This window comes from Cornus florida, unplaced genomic scaffold (genome assembly GCF_030987335.1).
Source record: "Cornus florida cultivar Cherokee Brave unplaced genomic scaffold, ASM3098733v1 CherokeeBrave_3.0.0_Hap2_Chr05, whole genome shotgun sequence".
In the NCBI taxonomy this organism is placed as follows: Eukaryota; Viridiplantae; Streptophyta; class Magnoliopsida; order Cornales; family Cornaceae; genus Cornus; species Cornus florida.
In genome coordinates, this window is record NW_026775575.1 from 12,534,562 (window position 1) to 12,542,018 (window position 7,457).

The window sequence follows — 7,457 nt, forward strand, 5'->3', positions numbered from 1 at the left end:
CTCATGGCCATGCCATTTGCCAAGTCTAAAATGAGTTATATGCAAGTTATGATAAATCTCTAATTTCTCAATTTAATAAAAGTTATGCATACAACTTATATTTCATACAAGAGCAAGTAAAACAACTTGGAAAATAAATTATAACACCCCCTACCTCACTAGAGAAATGTCTCTCTAGAATCCAAGGCAAATCAACACAAGATGGCAAACCCTTCAAGGGTTATGAAGAGAAGGATGAGGGGAACAAAAAGTGTTCCAAGCTTCATGGTCTAAGGTGAGTGGAAGGCCATCAAAAATCAAGGTCAAGGCCAAAGGTTTCAAGCTCCATCCATGGAGGCTAGGGTTTTCTTTACAAGAGAGGGAAGAGATAGAAATTAAGTGTGAAAGAATGTGAGTGAAGGAAATAGAAATCCCCCACTCACTATGTGGTCTTACACCAAGGTCAACACACACAAGTCTTGGTCAATTGTACAAAAACCCTCATTAACAACAGAATTCCAAAGTGGCCCAAAAATAATTGCAAGACTAAATTGTGAGCCTACACTTGTCACAAATCAATGGCTCCTTCCTAGGCTTAATCTTAAGCCTACACTTGTCAACCATCCAAGCCAACAAGTGCACCAATCCTTAGCCAACAAGTGGGTGAATCTCCACCCTCCACATGTCATCATCCAAGGCATCAAAGTGTCTCCACACAAATGTCAACAAATGAACCAATGAGAGTGTGACACTTGTCACACTTTTTAAAAATTGCAAAAAGGTCCTTTTTGAAAATATTTTCCAAAACAAATTGCAAAATGGTCCCCAAGACGAAAAATAATTACTTTACAGTAATTACACAAATGACCCCAAATTATGAAAAATTCCAAAGAAGTGTGCATCCACACCCCTAAGGAAGAAAGACCACAACTAGCATGCTTTTCTACAAAAGTAAAAATACACATAGTATGGAATTTAAATATCGTGGATGCATGCAAAATCGGAATCAAATCCGAACACGAAAAGTGAGGTTATGCCAACAAAGTGACAACCGAGAAAAAGATGAAAGGTGAATAGTGTCACAAAAGTGAAAATGTGAAAATGACTCGGTTTTCAAAGGAAGTCGTCAATCCATGGAAAAGAGTCTGAGAAACCATCCCCGAGCACTCAAGATGATACTAAGCGACGAGAAACCGAACTCAAAAAGGAAAAGATCAACGAAAAAAAAATATCCGTGAAAATCTGAGAAAAGGAAAGGAAGAAAAATGACCGGGTCATTACACTTTAATTATTATTAAAGTTTTCTCCAATATTTTAGTCACAGTATAAAAAGCATACTTATAATAATATATCAAATACAGTATAAAATGCATATTTATAACAAATGTTATAATGTTGTATATGTATATGCATCCATATATCATAAAAAAATGATTGTTAATACAAAAATGAAGGTTTAATAATGCAACATTCACGTGATCGATTAGGGCATAAATAAAAAATTGGTTAAGAAAAACAGTACGATTAATTAGTTCAAAATTTTGGTCACTCCAAACTTCACACCATACATTCAATCCAACATTCATATACAAAATATAATCAATCATTCATTTACAACAAAGTAAAAGATGTCGTATCCTTGCCTGAAATGAAAGTGATCCTTAAAGCGGGAAGTTGTCGTTTGAGTTGTCGTTAGGGTTTAGAAGGAAAGTGACGATCTTTCTCGTTTGAGTTGTCCTTAGGGTTTAGGAATAATACGATATCTTTTATAATGGCAAATGTTGTAATTTTATTTTCACAATGCCTAAAAGAAAAGGGTACGCTTGTCATATTGAAAGATTCATTAAATCCATAAATGGCTTCCCGTGTGTATCTAGAAGAACGTTTTACCAAAGTTGGGGTCCCCAGCTTCGCCAAAACGCTCTTCTAAGAGCTAGAAGCTCTTCTATAAAATTATCCAAACACCCTTCATAATAGCTTCTAAGCCCAGAAAGCCAAAAGCAGCGTTTGAAAAGCCAATCCAAACAGGGCCTTAATCCACCTCCTGTATTCTCCGTATTCTCTCTAAAAACATTTTCTCTCTCTAGATCACATTCATTCTCCTTTCTTTCTTTCATTAGAGGGACATATCTTCTGAAACTCGATTCTGTTGACAAATTTGGAGTTTCAAATTTGGAATTGGCTCAAAATATGTCATCGTTTACATCATCAGTTGCATATGTCATCGCTTACATCATCAGTTGCATATGTCATCGCTTACATCATCAGTTGCATATGTCATCGCTTACCTCAGGCTTTGCATTTGTCATCGCTTACATCAGGCTTTGCTTACATCATTGCTTACATTATCAAGGAGATTTGTTGGCTATAAATAGACCTTGTATCTCATAGTTTCATTCATTCAAAAATCATCCAAGAGCATTCAAGTGAGCAAAGAGAGTTTGGAGAAAATAATATTTATTTTCTCATTTGTGAGCCTTTTGTAACTGTTTGGGTTGTGATATTAGTACATTGATCTTAAGCTCCCGTGGATGTAGGCACATTACCGAACCATGTAAATCTTTATCTTCCTTTTGTGTGTGTGTTTTCTCCTATCTATTATTTTGTGAGTGTATTCTCCTTGTGTGTGTGATCACAACCACCATTATTTATTTGTTGGGCCCACGCTTTCGCACAACAATTGGTATTAGAGCACCACGGTTCGGTTCTTTTCGGTGATCGTGATCGTTGAAAAAGAAGATGGCAACCGCAAAATTTGATATTGAAAAATTTGATGGGCGTAACAACTTCAGCATGTGGCAATGCGAAGTTATGGATGTTCTGACTCAATAAGATTTAGACACTGCTCTGGGGAAGGAGAAACCAGAAGAAATGAAGGAACAAGATTGGAAAAAGATCAATCGTAAGGCTTGTGGTCAAATTCGGCTTTATCTCAGAAAGGATCAGAAATATTCTTTCATACATGAAGTTTCAGTAGACAAGCTTTGGATGCAACTGAAGGAGAAGTATATGACAAAGAGCATTGAAAATTGGCTCTATTTGAAGAAGAAGCTCTTCCGGTTTGATTATAAAGAAGGTATGTCTATGTCTAAGCATTTAGATAATTTTAACAAAATTCTTGCTAATTTTTTAAAATTTGGATGTTAAAATTGATGATGAAGATAAAGCATTATTTTTGTTAAACTCTCTGCCTGATTCGTATGAACATTTGACTACCACACTACTGTATGGAAAAGAAGAAATTAAATATGTTGATGTCTCTAATACCCTCATGAATAATGAGCTTCGCAAGAAGGATAAGGAGGTTAATAGAGACTCAACAGCTGAAGCTCTAACAGTACATGGTAGAACAGATCCAAAAAAGTCTGGTAGTAGTGGAAGATCTCAATCCAGATCAAGAGGAGCATCAACTTTGGGCAAGAAAAATCTTGCCAAAGATAAATGTGCCTTTTGTCATAATAAAGGGCATTGGAAGAAGGATTGTCCTAAATTGAAAAACACGGATGACAAGAAGATTGCCGCCAACATTGTTAGCAGTGACGATGAAGCTGCAAAGTTTGCTTTGACAGTATCAGTTGGATCCAATTCTCATGATGCATGGATCTTGGATACAGGTTGTTCCTATCACATGTGTCCTAACCGGGAGTGGTTCTCCAGTTTCCAAGAGCTGGACAGTAGAGCTATTTTCATGGGCAATGATCATACTGTCAAACAAGGGGGATAAGAAAGATTCGTTTGAAGTTGCACAATAGAACAGTCAGAGTTCTTGAAGATGTCCGGTATGTACCGGATTTGAAGAAAAATCTCATCTCACTTGGATCATTGGTAGCAAAAGGTTATGAGATCACGCTGAAAGGCGATGGTCTAAAGGTGACCTATGGAGCTCTAGTTGTGATGAAGGGTACAAAGAAGAGTAACTTGTATTTTCTCCTTAGAAATACAGTTACAGGCACAGCAACTGTTGCAGACAGTTCAAAGGGAGATGCATCAGATACTACCAGATTGTGGCATGTACGCTTGGGACATGCAGGTGAGAAGGCTTTGCAGGGACTAGTGAAGCAGGGTCTATTGAAAAGTGCCAAGACCTGCAAGCTTGGATTTTGTAAACATTGTGTTCTGGGCAAGCAGACAAGAGTCAAGTTTGGTACAGCAGCACACCGCGTGAAGGGAATACTTGACTATGTTCACACAGATGTTTGGGGACCTACCAGAGTTGCATCTTTGGGAGGTAAGGATTGGTTTGTCTCATTTATTGATGACTTCTCTAGACGAGTATGGGTGTAAACCATGAAACATAAAGATGAAGTCTTAAAAGTGTACTTGAAATGGAAAAAGATGATGGAGACCCAGACTGGCAGAAAAATCAAAAGACTCAGATCCGATAATGGCGGTGAATACACATTGGACCCATTCTTGCAAGTATGCCAGGACGAGGGTATTATTCGACACTTTATAGTCAGAGACACGCCATAACAGAATGGGGTGGCAGAACGCATGAATTGAACCTTGTTAGAAAAGGTTAGATGTATATTGTCCAATGCTGGATTGGGCAAAGCATTTTGGGTTGAGGCTGTGATATATACATACCATCTTATCAACAGGTTGCCTACAGCTGCGAATGAGGGCAAAACCCCCATGGAGGTATGGTCTGGGAAACCTGCTACCGATTATGATTTTTTGCGAATTTTTGGTTGTACTGCCTACTTTCATGTTTAAAAGAGTAAGTTGGATCTTAGAGCCAAGAAAGCTATATTCTTAGGCTATAGTGAAGGCGTAAAAGGGAATAGACTTTGGTGCCCCGAGTTGAAGAAAATCATTAATAGCAGGGATGTTACATTCGATGAGTCTTCTATGCTGAAAAGTTCTTCTACAGAGAACATGACCAAAGAAGTTTCGCAGCAGGTGGAGCTTGAGGCTCCAATTGTTCTAGCTAGACCTTTCAGTAACTCAGATGATGAGGAAACAGGTACAGATGAGGAGGAGGCTCCTACCCAAGAGTCTCCACAGCAACCATATTTTATTGCAATTGGTAGATCAAAAAGAGAAATAAAGAAACCTGCACGGTTTACTGATATGGTGGCATATGCACTACCCATAGTTGATGATGACATCCCATCTACCTATGCAGAAGCTATTAGAAGTTCAGAAAGTGTAGATTGGAAGAAAGCAATGGACAAGGAGATGCAGTCTTTTCATACAAATCAGACTTGGAAGTTGGTCCAGCTTCCAAAGGAGAAGATAGCGATTGGGTGCAAATGGGTATACACCAAGAAGGAAGGTTCTTCAGGGCAAGACAGTGTGAGATTTAAGGCTAGATTGGTGGCGAAAGGCTACGCGCAAAGGGAAAGGATTGATTATAATAAGGTATTTTTACCTGTTGTAAAACACTCTTCCATTCGAATTTTACTAGCTTTGGTTGCACAGTTTGACCTCGAGTTAGCTTAACTCGACGTCAAAACTGCCTTCTTACACGGAGATTTGGAGGAGGAGATCTATATATCTCAGCCAGACGGATTTAAGGTTGCTGGTAAGGAAAATTAGGTTTGCAAACTGAAGAAGTCATTATATGGGTTAAAACAAAGTCCAAGGCAGTGGTACAAACGATTTGATCAGTTCATGAAAGGGCAACAGTACACAAGAAGCCATTTTGATCACTGTGTGTATTTTCGTAAGCTTCGTGATGGATCATTTGTATATTTGCTCTTATATGTTAATGATATGTTGATTGCATCTAAGAGCAAAGTTGAAATTGATAAGTTAAAGATTCAGTTAAGTACTGAGTTCGAAATGAAGGATCTTGGTGAAGCTAAGAAGATACTTGGGATGGAGATTAGAAGAGATAAAATGAGGGGCACTATTTGTTTGTCTCAGAAGCAATATTTGAAGAAGGTGCTACATCAGTTTGGTATGGACTCGAATCTTAAACCTGTAAGTACCCCTTTGGCCCCTCATTTTAAGATTGTCTTCATTATCTCCACGCACAGATGCAGAGTGTGCGCAAATGGCTCATGTTCCGTATGCGAGCGCAGTTGGAAGTTTAATGTATGCAATGGTGTGTACGAGACCCGACATGTCACAGGCCGTTAGTATGGTGAGCAGGTATATACATGACCCAGGTAAAGGTCATTGACAGGCAGTGAAATGGATTCTACGGTACATCCATGGTACTATAGATGTTGGTTTAAATTTTGAGTGGGATGATAGACTTGGACAGCATTTGCTTGGATATGTGGATTCGGACTATGCTGGTGATTTGGATAAACGTCGGTCAACTACAGGTTATGTGTTCACACTTGCTAAAGGACCGGTGAGTTGGAGGTCAATATTACAGCCTATAGTTGCTTTGTCTACAACAGCAACTACAGGCAGAGTACATGGCAGTGACAGAGGCCATTAAGGAAGCCGTATGGCTACATTGAGTGAGGACTTGGGGATTCTTCAAGAGCATGTTGATGTCTACTGCGACAGTCAAAGTGCTATCTATTTGGCAAAGAACCAGGTTCATCATTCATGTACAAAACACATCGATGTCCGTTTCCATTTTATTCGTGAAATTTTCAATGAAGGCGATATTCTTCTTCAGAAAATTGGGACTGCAGATAATCCCGCAGATATGCTGACGAAGGTTGTAACAAAGGTCAAGTTTGAGCATTGCTTAGACTTGATTAACATCCTGTGAGTATGAGCGCCTTTGGGCGCAATTGGAGGCTGTTCAAGATCATGTTTGAAAAGGTGTACAGAATTTTTCGCCAAGGTGGAGATTATTGACAAATTTGGAGTTTCAAATTTGAAATTGGCTTAAAATATGTCATCGCTTACATCATCAGTTGCATATGTCATCGCTTACATCAGCAGTTGCATATATCATCGCTTACCTCAGGCTTTGCATATGTCATCGCTTACATCAGGCTTTGCTTACATCATCAGGGAGATTTGTTGGCTATAAATAGACCTTGTATCTCATAGTTTCATTCATTCGAAAATCATCCAAGAGCATTCAAGTGAGCAAAGAGAGTTTGGAGAAAATAATATTTATTTTCTCATTTATGAGCCTTTTGTAACCCTTTGGGTTTTGATATTAGCACATTGATCTTGAGCTCCCGTGGACGTAGGCACATTGCCAAACCACGTAAATCCCGTGGACGTAGGCACATTGCCGAACCACGTAAATCTTTGTCTTCCTTTTGTGTGTGTGTTTTCTCGTATTTATTATTTTGTGAGTGTATTCTTCTTGTGCGTGTGATCATAACCACCATTATTTATTTGTTGGGCCACACTTCCGCACAACAGATTCGATCTTCTTCAAGATCTTGCCGTTGTCTTCCCTTCAATCCTCAAATGGAAGGTCGGGATCTAGAGAAAGAGAGGGAGAATCGAACAATTTGGACCAGCTGAGACGTTCTCTCTCGGCTGGATCTGATTGAAGATGGCGTTGTCGGGCATGAGAGGTCTCTCCGTCTTCATCAGCAACGTTCGAA